Below are 16,430 nucleotides of genomic sequence, written 5' to 3' on the forward strand. Positions count from 1 at the left end.
TTTGGGACCCACTTCCAGCCCCCTTACCAATCATAGATGCTCGCCTTTTATGATACTAAAACAAATGAATAATCATTTATTGTATGCCCTCAAATGTGAGGATGCCTCTTCACAAAGCTATTGTCATAACCTTTAAAGGTTTTGAAGGATGTCTTTTATTCTCTCCAACACACATTCATAAGACGCTAAATACATGTGTTTTTTTCTCAGACCACAGACTTTTCAAAGACCACAGACTTATGTCCTTTTTTGTCTCTTTGTCACCTTAAAATAAACTAGGAATTATAAATGACACCAAATATTTGGCTATTGTCAAAGCCCATCCAGCAACGATTTTTCAAAAGAACACAGATAGGATCCTCTTTCACTGGAAAACATTTTCTGAAGGCTAGAGTTACCAGCAAATTCCAAAAATAGATAAAAAATGAGATAATAGAATCTGGGTTGTCACCTCTTGTCCAATGGGATTATCTGATGTCTAATCATGGACAGATTGTGATTAATGTGATTGTGGATGGGGCATTAATCCGATTCAGGAGGGAATCCAGTCAGATTTTCATCTGCTCCAAATGTGTAATTGGTTTGGAGGCAGCAGCAAAGCAGCTTGTACCAGATTTTGCCGCATCACGGTGATGAGGTCTATTTTGATCAGCTTGAGTTATGGGCAATATAAATTATTTATAGCCACTTTAGACATGCCTTATACTTGTAAAGACCTTCAAAACAAAATAACATTCCTCTTGCTATTGTAGGAATCTCATTCAGCTGAATCCTGAAGCCCATAGCTTGTAAAAAGCAAGGGAGAGAAAAGATTATAGGCCAGTAGGCTCATCATCAAGTACTGACTGAACATTACAAGGAACCAGAGGTTGAACCAGACTATAGAGGAGGCCAACTGTTGCATACAGAATGGTCTTGGCCCAAAAGGATTTTGCTGTAGCTGAGAAGAGAGACCCAGACTCGGGAAAGCACAAGCATCCACAGAAAGCAGTATGTGAGGCTCATTCAAGCTGAGCATAAAGCAGAATTCCTTCTGAACTAGGCAAGTTTCATGAAAGTGGTGGGATTTGAGCTGGGTCTGTAAAGGAGAGAAAGCTTCCACTGTAGCCTGTGAGTGAGGAGGGAAAGTGCTGGGGGCAAAAGCTGGCATGCACATGAACACTGGGTACAAGGAAGGATGGTCTGGGTGGAGGGAAGGGGAGATACTATTATTTATTGAACAGTTACTATGTGCTATGGATGGTACTTTATTCATCTCCTTCATTCCTCGTGTATCAGCAGGGTGCTTTGGGCTAATAGAAAGCCCAGTTAAAAGTAATACCATAAACAGGAAATGAGCAGGCTCAAACAACAAGCACAGAGGTAGGGCAGACTGTACAGTTGGATGACCCAGGGCTTCAAAGATGTCATCAGCAGGTTTTTTTCTGTTTCCCTGCTCTAGTGTCAAGAGACTCAGCTCCATCCTAGGGATAGTTCTTATGGTCACAGAATGGCTGCCAAAATACCTGGGACCATATACCTCCTTGTCTGTGACCAGCAGGAGAAGCTGGCTTTCTGGGGCTCTCACCAAAGGTCAAGGAAGCTTCTTTTTAGAATCTTCCAGAAAACCCATTTTCTGTTTGACCCAAACTGGCTTAGATATGCCTATTCCTGATCCAATAACTGATAAAGAGTCAGACTCCTTTGTTGGCTTAGACTAACTAGTACAGGCACATACACACCACCACTGGTGTGCTGATAAATGGTTAAGCAGAACTGGCTCTCTAGGAGCACCTGGGTGGCTCACTCAGTTGAGTGTCCAAGTTTGGCTCAGGTCATGATCTCTCAGTTCATTAGTTCAAGTCCCACATAGGGCTTTCTGCTATCAGCCTGTCAGCAGGCAGCCTCTGTCCCCACTCTCTGTGCCCCTCTCCTGCCTGTGCACTCCCAAAAATAAATAAATATTAAAAAAAACTGGCTCTCTAGGAAAGAACTTGTACATATACATATATGAGTATTATAAATTTATTTATACAAAGAAGTATAGCAAAGAATTTACAAATAATAATAAAATATGCAATACGCTGTACTGTAAATTCCATATAGCCAATTGATTCTTATAGAATGCTTTCAATGATTTTCACCAAACTTTTGCTAACTTATGGTTGCATAATTAAGTAAATAAATATCTTTCCTATAACCTAGCAATAAACAATTATAAAAATATACTACAATTAATTTTTTTGAGAGAGGGGTAGAGAATGAAGGAGAGAGAATCTTTTTTTTTTTAATATATGAAATTTATTGTCAAATTGGTTTCCATACAACACCCAGTGCTCATCCCAAAAGGTGCCCTCCTCAATACCCATCACCTACCCTACCCTCCCTCCCACCCCCATCAACCCTCAGTTTGTTCTCAGTTTTTAAGAGTGTATTATGCTTTGGCTCTCTCCCACTCTAACCTCTTTTTTTTTTTTTTCTTCCCCTCCCCCATGGGTTTCTGTTACGTTTCTCAGGATCCACATAAGAGTGAAACCATATGGTATCTGTCTTTCTCTGTATGGCTTATTTCACTTAGCATCACACTCTCCAGTTCCATCCACGTTGCTACAAAAGGCCATATTTCATTCTTTCTCATTGCCACGTAGTATTCCATTGTGTATATAAACCACAATTTCTTTATCCATTCATCAGTTGATGGACATTTAGGCTCTTTCCATAATTTGGCTATTGTTGAGAGTGCTGCTGTAAACACTGGGGTACAAGTGCCCCTATGCATCAGTACTCCTGTATCCCTTGGATAAATTCCTAGCAGTGCTATTGCTGGGTCATAGGGTAGGTCTATTTTTAATTTTCTGAGGAACCTCCACACTGCTTTCCAGAGCGGCTGCACCAATTTGCATTCCCACCAACAGTGCAAGAGGGTTCCCGTTTCTCCACATCCTCTCCAGCATCTATAGTCTCCTGATTTGTTCATTTTGGCCACTCTGACTGGCGTGAGGTGATATCTGAGTGTGGTTTTGATTTGTATTTCCCTGATAAGGAGCGACGTTGAGCATCTTTTCATGTGCCTGTTGGCCATCCGGATGTCTTCTTTAGAGAAGTGTCTATTCATGTTTTCTGCCCATTTCTTCACTGGGTTATTTGTTTTTCGGGTGTGGAGTTTGGTGAGCTCTTTATAGATTTTGGATACTAGCCCTTTGTCCCATATGTCATTTGCAAATATCTTTTCCCATTCCGTTGGTTGCCTTTTAGTTTTGTTGGTTGTTTCCTTTGCTGTGCAGAAGCTTTTTATCTTCATAAGGTCCCAGTAATTCACTTTTGCTTTTAATTCCCTTGCCTTTGGGGATGTGTCGAGTAAGAGATTGCTATGGCTGAGGTCAGAGAGGTCTTTTGAAGGAGAGAGAATCTTAAGCAGGCTCCACACCCAGCATGGAGCCCGATGTGGGGTTAGATTTCATGACCCCGAGGTCATGACCTGAGCTGGAATCAAGAGTCAGACGCTTAACCAACTGAGCCACCCAGGCACCCCTACAATTAATATATTTTACATGCAAATGTTTAAAACCCTGGTGCTAAGTCAACAGGAAATGTAAAAAGTCTATGTGAAGAAAACTTTCTTGACTAGGGCCAGGTGGAAAAAAAAACCAAAAAACCAAAACACATAGAGTACCAAAATATGGTCCAGTATACCATTATTTATATGATGTTAATTTTGCTCCAATTAATCTATAAATGTATAAATCTATAAATGTAATTTGGCATGCCACAAATATAATTAAATTGCCAATGGAATTTGACATAATAATTCTAAAGATAAAATGAAAAAAGAAGTGTGTGAGAATAGTGAGGAAAGTTTATAAAAGAAGAGAAACGAGGGGTGTTTCTCCCTACTAGATATTCAAATCCATTATAAAGTTCTAATAATGAAAACAGTTTTATATTAAAGCAGAACTTGGCAGATTAAAAAAAATTAATGTTTACTTATTTTTGAGAGAAAAGGACAGAGCATGAGTAGGAGAGGGGCAGAGAGAGAGGGAGACACAGAATCTGAAGCAGGCTCCAGGCTCTGAGCTGTTAGCACAGAGGCTGACAATGGGACTCAAACCCACGAGTGGGGAGATCATGACCTGAGCTGAAGTCAGACGCTTAACCTACTGAGCCACCTAGGTGCCTCAGAGATAGCAGGCAGATTTAATATAACGTATTGAAAAGACCAAAATCAAACTTTTGGTTTGATATGATTCAGGAGAAAGGCAAACAATTTTCAGTATATATTATTGGTACATTTGAAAAAAATTAAGTCAGACCTCTCTGCACCACATCATTTACCAGAACCTTCTTCAGATGGATTAAAAATTTAAATGTAATGGCAAAAACACAAAGATACTAGACTAAAATATATGTGACTCTTCCTGTAACCTTGGGATGAGGATGGGCCTTCCTAGTGGCACAACAAAGGTAGAGTCCAGGTGGGAAAGACCAATGGATTTGACCACATAATACTGCAATGATTGTTGTTCTTTCCAGGCATCCTCACAAGGGTGACATGGTCTTTAAACCCTGCATAGAAATCCCTGATGAACCACCATGATGCCCAAGGAAGACAGAGTGACCTGAAAGTCCAACTACTTCCTTAAGATAACCCAACTTAAGACCATCCAAAATGCTTCATTGTGGGAGCAGACAACATAGATTCCAAGCAATGCGGCAGATCCGCATATCCCTCAATGGGCAGGCTGTGGTGCTGATGGGCAAGAACACTGTGATGTGCAAGGCCATCCGAGGGCATCTGGAGAACAACCCAGCTCTAGGAGAAACTGTTGCCTCATATCTGGGGGGATTATGGGTTTTGTGTCACCAAGGAGGACCTCACTGAGAACAGGACGTTCTGCTGACCAGTAAGGTGCCAGCTGCCACCCATGCTGGTGCCATGGCCCGAGAAGACCTCCTTCTTTCAGGCTTTAGGCATCACCACTAAAATCTCCCAGAGCACCACTAAAATGCAGCTGATTAAGACTGGACACAAGGTGGGAGCCAGCAAAGCCACACTGCTGAATATGCTGAAAATCTCCCCCTTCTCCTTTGGGCAGATCATCCAGCAGGTGTTTGACAATGGCAACCTTTGAAGTGTTTGACATCACAGAGGAAACTCTGCATTCCCGCTTCCTGGAGGTTGTCCTCAATGTTACCAGCATATGTCTATAGATAGGTTACCCAACTGTTGCATCAGCGCCCCATTCTATCATCAGTGGATGCAAATGGGTCCTGGCTTTGTCTATGGAGACTGATTATACCTTCCCACTTGCTGAAAATGTCGAGGCCTTCTTGGTTAATCCATCTGCATTTGTGGCTGCTGCCCCTGTGGCCACAGCCCCAGCCAAAGTTGAAGCAACAGAAGAGTAAGAAGAATCCAATGAAGATCTGGGATTTTGTCTCTTTGACTGATCACCCAAAACAACCAATTGAGCCAACTTTGTTTGTGAAACAAGAACCTAAATGTTTACTTCTCTTACCAAAAAATGCAATGAATGTTTATTATTTATGACAAGTGGGATGGTACCCTTACAGAGAAAGCCTTAATGTATTGATGACTTAAGTAATTAAGTCATTCTTCAAAACAAGAATGCTAACAAAAAAATGGGCTACAAAGAAGAAAAAATCATAATCAATTATACATGGAAAAATTATTGTCTCAGTACAAATTCAGTAGCTTAAAATAACACCCATTTATTATATCCCTGTTTCCATAACTCAAAATTCTGGGCATGGCTTAACTAGGTTCTCTGCTTGGGGTCTTACAAGACTGAAATGAATGTGTTGGCTGGGCTGTGCCACACATAGGGAAGGATATGCTTCCAGGCTCCCAGACTGGTGGTAGAATTCATTTACTTGCAACTTTACTTCATGATAGCTTGCTTCTTCAAAGTCAGTAGCACAACAAGAGAGAGAGAGAGACTAAGCAAGAGAGCAAGAGAATGAGATCAAGAGAGAATCTGTTGAGTCTCCATCTTCAGGCGGCCCTTTTAAAGGGTTCACCTAATTGAGTAAGGCCCACCTACTTTTGATGAACACAAAGTCAACTGATTAGAACTTCACTTACATCTGCAAAACCCTTTCATTTTTGCTATAGTTGTTAGAAAAAAGTTACAGCCATTCAAGGGGGAGGGGATTATACAGGGTTTAGATCTTTGGGGATTACCTTAAAGTGGTACCCACCACATGAATAATGAATGAAAAGCAGATCAAAGCATGGGGAGGAGCCAAGATGGTGGAACAGCATGGAAGCTTTTTGTGTGTCTTGCGTCCATGAAATACAGCCAGACCAACACTAAACCATCTTACACACCTAAAAAACTGATTGGAGGGTTAACACAACAATCTGCACAACCTGAACCACAGAATTCAGCAGAAAGAGAAAAAATTCATTTTTATTTTCAATTTTTATTAAAAATATTTTTCTTTAATTTTTATTACTATATTTTTACTTTTGTGTAAATTTTTTCAAATTCTGTTTTAGTTCCATCATTTTATTTTAATCTACTTCAGTGTATTCACCTTTTCAAATTTTCAAACTATTTCCTTTTTTCTTTTTCTTTTTTTCTCTTTTGTTTCTTTTCTTTTTCTTGAATGAAGAAAGAGAAAAACTTCATTTTTACTTTCAATTTCTATTAAAAATATTTTTCTTTAATTTTTTACTATATTTTTTGCTTTTATGTAAATTTTTTCAAATACTATTTTACTTCCATCATTTTATTTTAGTCTACTACAGTGTATTCATTTTTTCAAATTTTCAAACGATTTTCTTTTTTCTTTTTTAAATCTTTTTTCTCTTTTTTGTTTCTTTGCTTTTACTTGAATACAGAAAAAGAAAAAATTCATTTTTATTTTTAATTTTTATTAAAAATATTTTTCTTTAATTTTTTTCTACTATATTCTTTACTTTTGTGTATAGTTTTTCAAATTCTATTTTACTCCCATCATCTCATTTTAGTCTACTTCAGTATATTCATTTTTTCAAATTCTCAAATGATTTCCTTTTTTTCTCCCCCCACCTTTTTTTCTCTAATCTGTCAAACCACTTTCAACACCCAGACCAAAACACACCTAGGATCTAGCAACATTTATTAGATTTGTGTGTGTGTGTGTGTGTTTAATTTTTAAATTTTAATATTTTTTAATTTAAATATTTTTTAATTTTAAGTTTTCTACCTCATTAATTCTTTTTCTCCCTTCAAAAATGACAAAACAAAGGAATTCACCCCAAAAGAAAGAGCACGAAGAAATGACAGCCAGGGACTTAACCGACACATATACAAGCAAGATGTCTGAACCAGAATTTAGAATCACAATAATAAGAATACTAGCTGGAGGGGCGCCTGGGTGGCTCAGTCAGTTGAGCGCCGACTTCAGCTCAGGTCACGATCTCGCGGTCTGTGAGTTTGAGCCCCGCATCGGGCCCCTGTGCTGACAGCTCAGAGCCCGGAGCCTGTTTCAGATTCTGTGTCTCCCTCTCTCTGACCCTCCCCCATTCATGCTCTGTCTCTCTCTGTCTCAAAAATAAATAAACGTTAAAAATAAAAAATTAAGAATACTAGCTGGAGTCAAAAATAGATTAGAATCCCTTTCTGCAGAGATAAAGGAAGTAAAAACTAGTCAGGATGAAATAAAAAAGGCTATAACTGAGGTGCAATCACGAATGGATGCTGCGGCAGCAAGGATGGATGAGGCAGAACAGAGAATCAGTGATATAGAGGACAAACTTATGGAGAATAACCAAGCAGAAAAAAGGAGGGAGATTAAGGCAAAAGAGCATGATTCAAGAATTAGAGAAATCAGTGACTCATTAAAAAGGAACAACCTCAGAATCATAGGGGTGCCAGAAGAGGAAGAGAGAGAAGTAGGGGTAGAAGGTTTATGTGAGCAAATCAGAACAGAAAACTTTCCTAACCTGGGGAAAGTCACAGATATCAAAATCCAAGAAGCACAGAAGACTCCCATTAGATTCAACAAAAACCGACCATCAGTAAGGCATATCATAGTCAAATTCACAAAATACTCGGCAAGGAGAGAATCATGAAAGCAGCAAGGGAAGGTCCTTAACCTACAAGGGAAGACAGATCAGGTTTGCAGCAGACCTATCCACAGAAACTTGGCAGGCCAGAAAGGAGTAGCAGGATATATTCAGTGTGTTAAATCAGAAAAATATTCAGCCAAGAATTCTTTATCCAGCAAGGCTGTCATTCAAAATAGGAGAGATAAAAAGTTTCCCAAACAAAAATTAAAGGAGTTTGTGACCACTAAAGCAGCCCTGCCAGAAATGTTAAGGGGGACTCTCTGAGGGGAGAAAAGATTAAAAAAAAAAAAAAAATATATATATATATACATATATATATATATATATATATATCAAAAGCAACAAAGATTAGAAAGGACCAGAGAACACCACCAGAAACTCCAACTCTGCAAGCATCACAATGGCAATAAATTCATATCTTTCAGTACTCATTCTAAATGTCAGTGGACTCAATGGTCCAATGAAAAGACCTAGGGTAACAGAATGGATAAGAAAACAAGATCCATCTATATGCTGTTTACAAGAGACCCACTTTAGACCTAAAGACACCTTCAGATTGAAAATAAGGGGATGGAGAACCATCTATCATGCTAATGGTCAACAAAAGCAAGCTGGAGTAGCCACACTTATATCAGACAATCTAGACTTCAAAAAAGACCGTATCAGGAGATGCAGAAGGGCATTATATCATAATCATGGGGTGTATCCACCAAGAAGACCTAACAATTATAAACATTTATGTGCCAAATGTGGGAGAACCCAAATATATAAATCAATAAATCACAAACATAAAGAAACTCATCGATAGTAATACCATAACAGTAAGAGACTTCAACACCCCACTCACAGCAATGGACAAATCATCTAATCAAAAAATCAACAAGGAAACAATGGCTTTGAATGACACACTGGACCAGATGGACTTAACAGATATATTCAGAACATTTCATCCTAAAGCAGCAGGATATACATTCTTCTCCACTGCACATGGAACGTTCTCCAGAATAGACCACACCCTGGGACACAAATCAGCCCTGAGCAAGTACAAAAAGATCGAGATCATACCGTGCATATGTTCAGACCACAATGCTATGAACCTCGAAATCAACCACAAGAAAAAATTTGGAAAGGTAACAAATACTTGGAGACTGAAGAACATCCTACTGAAGAATGAATGGGCTAACAAAGAAGTTAAAGAGGAAATTTAGAAGTATATGGAAGCCAATGAAAATGCTAACACCACAACCCAAAACCTCTGGGACGCAGCAAAGGCAGTCATAAGAGGAAAGGATATAGCAATCCAGATCTTCCTAAAGAAGGAAAAAAGATCTCAGATACAAAACCTAACCTTACACCTTAAAGAGCTGGAAAAAGAACAGCAAGTAAAACCCAAAACCACCAGAAGACAAGAAATAATAAAGATTAGAGTAGAAATTAATGCTATCGAAACCGAAAAAACAGAACAGATCAATGAAACCAGAAGCTGGTTCTTTGAAAGAATTAACAAAACTGATAAACCACTAGCCAATTTGATCAAAAAGAAAAAAGGAAAGGACCCAAATAAATAAAATCAAGAATGAAAGAGAAGAGATCACAACCAACACAGCAGAAATAAAAGCAATAATAAGAGAATATTATGAGCAATTATATGCCAACAAAATGGGCAATCTGGAAGAAAGGGACAAATTCCTAGAAACATATACACTACCAAAACTGAAACAGGAAGAAATAGAAAATTTGAACAGACCTATAACCACTAAGGAAATCAAATCAATAATCAAAAATCTCCCAAAAAACAAGAGTCCAGGGCCAGATGGCTTTCCAGGGGAATTCTACCAAACATTTAAGGAAGAGTTAACACCTATTCTCTTGAAGCTGTTCCAAAATATAGAAATGGAAGGAAAACTTCCAAACTCTTTCTATGAAGACAGCATTACCTTGATTCCAAAACTAGAGACTCCACTAAAAAAGAGAACTATAGACCAATTTCCCTGATGAACATGGATGCAAAAATCCTCAACAAGATACTAACCAAGCGGATCCAACGATACATTAAAAAAATTATTCACCATGACCAAGTGGGATTTATACCTGGGATGCAGGGCTGGTTCAATATCCACAAAACAGTTAATGTGATTCGTCACATCAATAAAAGAAAGATCAAGAACCATATGATCCTCTCAAGAGATACAGAGAAAGCATTTGACAAAATACAGCATCCTTTCTTGATAAAAACCCTCAAGAAAGTAGGGATAGAAGGATCATACCTTGAGATCATAAAAGCCACATATGAACGACCCAATGCTAATATCATCCTCAATGTGGAAAAACTGAGAGCTTTCCCCCCAAGTCAGGAACAAGACAGGGATGTCCACTCTCACCACTATTATTCAACATAGTATTGGAAGTCTTAGCCTCTGCAATCAGACAACACAAAGAAATAAAAGGCATCCAAATCAGCCAGGAGGAGGTCAAACTTGCACTCTTCACAGATGACATGATACTCTATATGGAAAACCCACAAGATTCCACCAAAAAACTGCTAGAACTGATTCATGAATTCAGCAAAGTTGCAGGATATAAAATCAACACACAGGAATCGGTTGCATTCCTATACACCAACAATGAAGTGACAGAAAGAGAAATCAAGGAATCGATCCCATTTACGGTTGCACAAAAAACCATAAAATACCTAGGAATAAATCTAACCAAAGAGGTGAAAAACCTAAATGCTGAAAACGATAGAGAGCTTATGAAAGAAATTGAAGACACAAAAAAATGGAAAAAGATTCCATGCGCCTGGATAGGAAGAACAAATATTGTTAAAATGTCGATACTACCCAAAGCAATCTACATATTCAATTCAATCCCTATCAAAATAACACCAGCATTCTTCACAAAGCTAGAACAAATAATCTTAAAATTTGTATGTCACCAGAAAAGACCCCGAATAGCCAAAACGATCTTGAAAAAGAAAACCAAAGGAGGCATCACAATCCCAGACTTCAAGCTATACTACAAAGCTGTGATCCTCAAGACAGTATGGTACTGGCCCAAGAACAGACACTCAGATCAATGGAACAGAATAGAGAAACCAGAAATGGACCCACAAATGTATGGCCAACTAATCTTTGACAAAGCAGGAAAGAATATCCAATGGATTCAAGACAGTATCTTCAGCAAGTGGTGCTGGGAAAACTGGACAGCAACATGCAGAAGAATGAACCTGGACCACTTTCTTACACCATACAAAAAAATAAACTCAAAATGGTTGAGAGACCTAAATGTAAGACAGGAAGCCATCAAAATCCTTGAGGAGAAAGCAGGCAAAAACCTCTTCGATCTTGCCCGCAGCAACTTCCTACTCAACAAGTCTCCAGAGGCAAGGGAAACAAAAGCAAAAATGAACTACTGGGACCTCATCAAGATAAAAAGCTTCTGCACAGTGAAGGAAACAATCAGCAAAACTAAAAGGCAACCAACAGAATGGGAGAAGATATTGCAAACGACACATCAGATAAAGGGTTAGTATCCAAAATCTACAAAGAACTTATCAAACTCAACAGCCAAAAAACAAATAATCCAGTGAAGAAATGGACAAAAGACATGAATAGACACTTCTCCAAAGAAGACATCCAGATGGCCAACTGACACATGAAAAAAATGCTCAACTTCACTCATCATCAGGGAAATACAAATCAAAACCATAATGAGATACCACCTCACACCTGTCAGAATGGCTCACATTAACGACTCAGGCAACAACAGATGTTGGTGAGGACGTGGAGAAAGAGGATCTCTTTTGCACTGTTCATGGGAATGCAAGCTGGTGCAGCCACTCTGGAAAACAATATGGAGGTTCCTCAAAAAACTAAACATAGAACTACCCTACGACCCAGCAATTGTACTACTAGGCATTTATCCAAGGGATACAGATGTGCTGTTTCGAAGGGACACATGCACCCCCATGTTTATAGCAGCACTATCAACAATAGCCAAGGTACAGAAAGAACCCAAATGTCCCTCAATGGATGAATGGATAAAGAAGAAGTGGTATATATGTACAATGGAGTATTATTTGGCAATCAAAAAGAATGAAATCTTGCCATTTGCAACTACGTGGATGGAACTGGAGGGTATTATCCTAAGTGAAATTAGTCAGCCAGAGAAAGACAAAAATCCTATGACTTCACTCATATGAGGACTTTAAGAGACAAAACAGATGAACATAAGGGAAGGGAAACAAAAATAATATAAAAACAGGGAGGGGGACAAAACAGAAGAGACTCATAAGTATGGAGAATAAACTGAGGGTTACTGGAGGGGTTGTGGGAGGCGGGGTGGGCTAAATGGGTAAGGGGCACTTTTTATTGAAATCCCTTTTCTAAGCACTGAGAATACATCTGTGAATAACACAGACATAATCCCTACCCTTTCTCATGAAGGAGGAGACTAAGGGACAAGTGTATTTCCTTAAATCTATGGGAGCAGAGATGGTATCAGTCTCCTCTCCTCCATCTTCTGCAGGTGGAGAACCTCAGGCTCAGCAAACAGCTACTGAACCACAGAGTCTTCAGGTGCCCTTGAAGGCTGGCCCAGGGCATTACAGGGAAGGACGGTCATCCAGTGGGACTTCAGATTGTATCTCTTGGGTACCGGCAGGTTCTTCTGCACCAGCAAACCTTTTAGTATTCATTTCTATCTATGGATATATTGGAAAGATATGCAGGTTTTATCATGCTCAGAATAAGAGTTCAATATATATGTATAAATCTCAAGCTTCACTTCAGCATTATGAAGACTGGCAAAATGCATGGCTAATTCGATAATGTAGGCAAATTTCTTGGCCATTAATCCCATGAATCATACATGTCTCCTCTAAGAGTCTGAAATCTGAATATTTTAGCACAAGTATGAGGAGAGGAAAAGCTCACTAATTGGGACAAACCAGGAGAAGGTCAGAGCGCATTCTAGAAGATGTGAAAGTCAAGGTCACCTTCTTATATAATCTATACATATCTATATATACATTATATTAAACATCAAGAAAATTGACAGTGGATGAGTCATTGTCAAAGAGAGGTCCCATGTTAGTTGCTTTCACATGGAATTAAGAAGGCCATGACTTTAGAACCTTCTTTATTAGTGTGCCTATAGATGCAGCTAATGTCTGAAAGAATACTTTTGGAAAATAACCACCTTTAAACGATGATAAATACCATCAGTTTGCTTATTACACCTTTTTCTCACATATGATTATATTGTCTTTACTTCAGCTAGGATTCTTATAAATTCTCAGCCTCTAAACTGAAATTTGCAGAGTCTTCCAGCTTGTAATTGTCACATTTGGGGAGAGTTTCTCAACTTTCCCAAGTGGGAATTACTTGGATTGTGTCTATATTAGCAAGATTAGCAAGATCTCTGAACTCATGACCCTGAGACGAAGACCTGAGCTGAGATCAAGAGTCAGATGCTTAACTGACTGAACCATCCAGGCTCCCCAACAAGATCTCTTTTTATAAAGTATTTGTGTTTCTTATGAGGAGAAAACATATGTCTTAAGCACTTACTATGAGCTTCTAAATTGGAAGCTCTTGAGGGTGAGGACTATGCCTATTTTATACCTCCTGGGCCCATAATAAAGCCTGCATATAACTGCTCAATAAATGGTTGTTGAAGTCGTGGTGTCCAGGTGTCCCTTCTTAGGTGGTAGCCAGCTTCCACGGTGGCCTCCAGTGACACCTGCCTCCTGTTATTTTCACCCTGGCATAGTCCTCTTTCACACTGTAGCAGGGTTGGTTAGTCTTACCAGTGGAATATGGCAGTCATGATGGTGTGTTACTACCAAGCTTAGGTTATAAAGGACTTCAGCTTACATCTTGGTATCTCTATCTCACTGCTCCCTGCCTTTAGGAAAAAGCCACATGGGTAGATCCCTGTGGTGCGGAAGTGAAGCCTCCTGCCAACAGCTACACAGGTGAACTTGAAAGTGATTCCCAGACCCTACATAATTCTTCAGAGACTATGGGCATGGCCAATAGTTTGTAATCTTGTGAGAAAGTCTGAGCCAGAACCACCCAGCTGAGCCATTCGGTGATTCCCTACCCCTCAGAAACTGTAAGATAATAAATGTTGTTTCAAGCTGCTAACTGTGGAGGGTAACTTTCTACACAGCAGTAGATAACTACTACAGCATGAAATCCCACACATTTCTCACCAAAACCCTATGATGAAGGCAATGACAGCACCTTCTGGTCAAAGAAGATACAGAGTCAGTGAAATCAAGGAACTTGTCTAAGATGTCGTGAATATAAACCCAGGTCAGACACCTGCTATCTCTCAGAGAACAAAAATATCACATTTCCCTAGCCCAAATAACCTTACCTTTAAAGTCCATCACTCTGTTATCATTTGGGATTTTTGACATCTGGTAATAATAAGGGCAGTGATTATTAAAAATATACCAAGGGAACCTGTTTGCATAACCCATTAACGTTCAAGGTTTCATGGTCGTGATTTCCAAGTAGAGAAATGACAACACATTGGAAGGAACAGATGAGTTGAAAGGAGAATCTGAAAATGGCATAGTTAAAATCATGTGTAGGCATTTTTAGCACAAAGAAAGAAGTCCTGTTTTGGCAGACACTGCTAAAACATAGGGCCATTTTCAGGTGCTGTATTTAGAAAATCAGCTAATGTCATAGCAAAATGATTGCTTGTTGAGAATACAGATGAGCCTTGAAAAAATGAAGGAGATTTTAAGAACATAGGCCCATTTCTATGTGGCCCTTATTGAAGCAGAGGAGGGGACCACCGAGAAGCAGGACTCTGGGGTCCAATCTCCATCAGCCTCCAATTTTAAGTGAAAAAGTGGGTCTGCTGTGCAAACACAGCTTCACGACAAATCCTTGGATGTCTTTTTCTTCTAGCCAGACTGCTGCCCCTAAAATACTCCTGTAGAGAATTTCTGGGGAAGCTTTGGGGAGCAGCAAATTTGAGCCATATAGATGGATACAGAGAGGACTGAGGGGTGTTAAGCATATTAAATTAAGATGTGAAGCAATGATTCTCATTCATGGAGTCCTGAAACACTGGTGGGTCGAGGTTGGTGTGTGAGGTGTGTACAAGACCTATGCAATTATTGATTAAATTACTGGCTTTTTCAAATGATTTTTTAAAACAGAAAACAAACGGGAGAACTTATCATAACATCTTTTACCCTCATGTGTGATGTGTGTATGTGATGTGTGTGTAACTATGTTGTGTATCTATAGCTTATGCAATTTACACATTTAAAGTGTACAGTTCGATGGGTTTTCATGTACTCAGAGTTGTGGGACCATCACCACAGCCAATCTTAGATATTTTTATTACCCCCCCCAAAGAAGTCCATACCCATTAGCAGTCACTCCCCATTCCTCATTCCCCTCTCGGCCTTAGGCAACCTACTCATCTACTTTTTATTTCTACAGATTTGCCTACTCTGGACATTTCCATAAATAGATCATACAAATGTGGTGTTTTGTGACTAGCTTTTTTTACTTAGCATAATCTTTTTCAAGGTTCATCCATGCTGTAGCATGTATCACTACTTCATTCTTTCTTATGAATGAATAATGGTCTATTGTGTGAATATATCACATTTTATTTATCCCTTCATCAGTTGATGGCCATATGCTTTGTCTGCACTTTTTGGCTATTATGAATAATGCTGCTATGAATATTTGTGTACAGGTATTGTGTAAACACACATTTTCATTGCTCTTGGGCATACACCTAGGAGTGGAATTGCTAGGTCATCTGGTAACTCTGTCTAACATTTTGAGGAACTGTCAGGTGGTTTCCCAAACCATCTGTACCATTTAGGAGGGTTCCCATCAGCAATGGATGAGGGTTCTGGTTTTTCCACATCCTCCTCAACTATTGTTATTATCTGCCTTTTAAATTATAGTGATTCTAGAGGTTTGTATCCTTCTCTGTTTTTATCTTATTTTTGCTTCCCTTGCCCAATGTTCATCTGTTTTGTTTCTTAAATTCCACATGAGTGAAATCATATGATTATTTGTCTTTTTCTGACTGATTTATTTCACTTAGCATAATATACTCTAATTCCAACCATGTTGCTGCAAATAGCAAGATTTCATTCTTTTTGATCTCTGAGTAATATTCCATTGTGTGTACCACATCTTTTTTTATCCATTCTTCGGCCGTGGGATATTTGGGCCCTTTCCATACTTTTGCTATCGACGATAGCGCTGCTGTAAACATTGGGGTGCATGTGTCCGTTTGAATCAGCATTTTTTGTTCCATAGTAGTTGCAATTGCTGGGTCATAGGATAGTTCTATTTTTAATTTTTTGAGGAACTTCCATACT

The 16,430-nt window shown here is 39.0% G+C and overlaps 1 pseudogene; it reads left to right on the plus strand.

Moving 5' to 3' along the window:
- Positions 1-4,572: 4,572 nt before the first annotated feature.
- Positions 4,573-5,427, plus strand: LOC125908951 (60S acidic ribosomal protein P0-like; annotated as a pseudogene).
- The last annotated feature ends 11,003 nt before the right edge of the window (positions 5,428-16,430 follow it).

This window comes from Panthera uncia, assembly GCF_023721935.1.
Source record: "Panthera uncia isolate 11264 chromosome B3 unlocalized genomic scaffold, Puncia_PCG_1.0 HiC_scaffold_1, whole genome shotgun sequence".
In the NCBI taxonomy this organism is placed as follows: domain Eukaryota; kingdom Metazoa; phylum Chordata; class Mammalia; order Carnivora; family Felidae; genus Panthera; species Panthera uncia.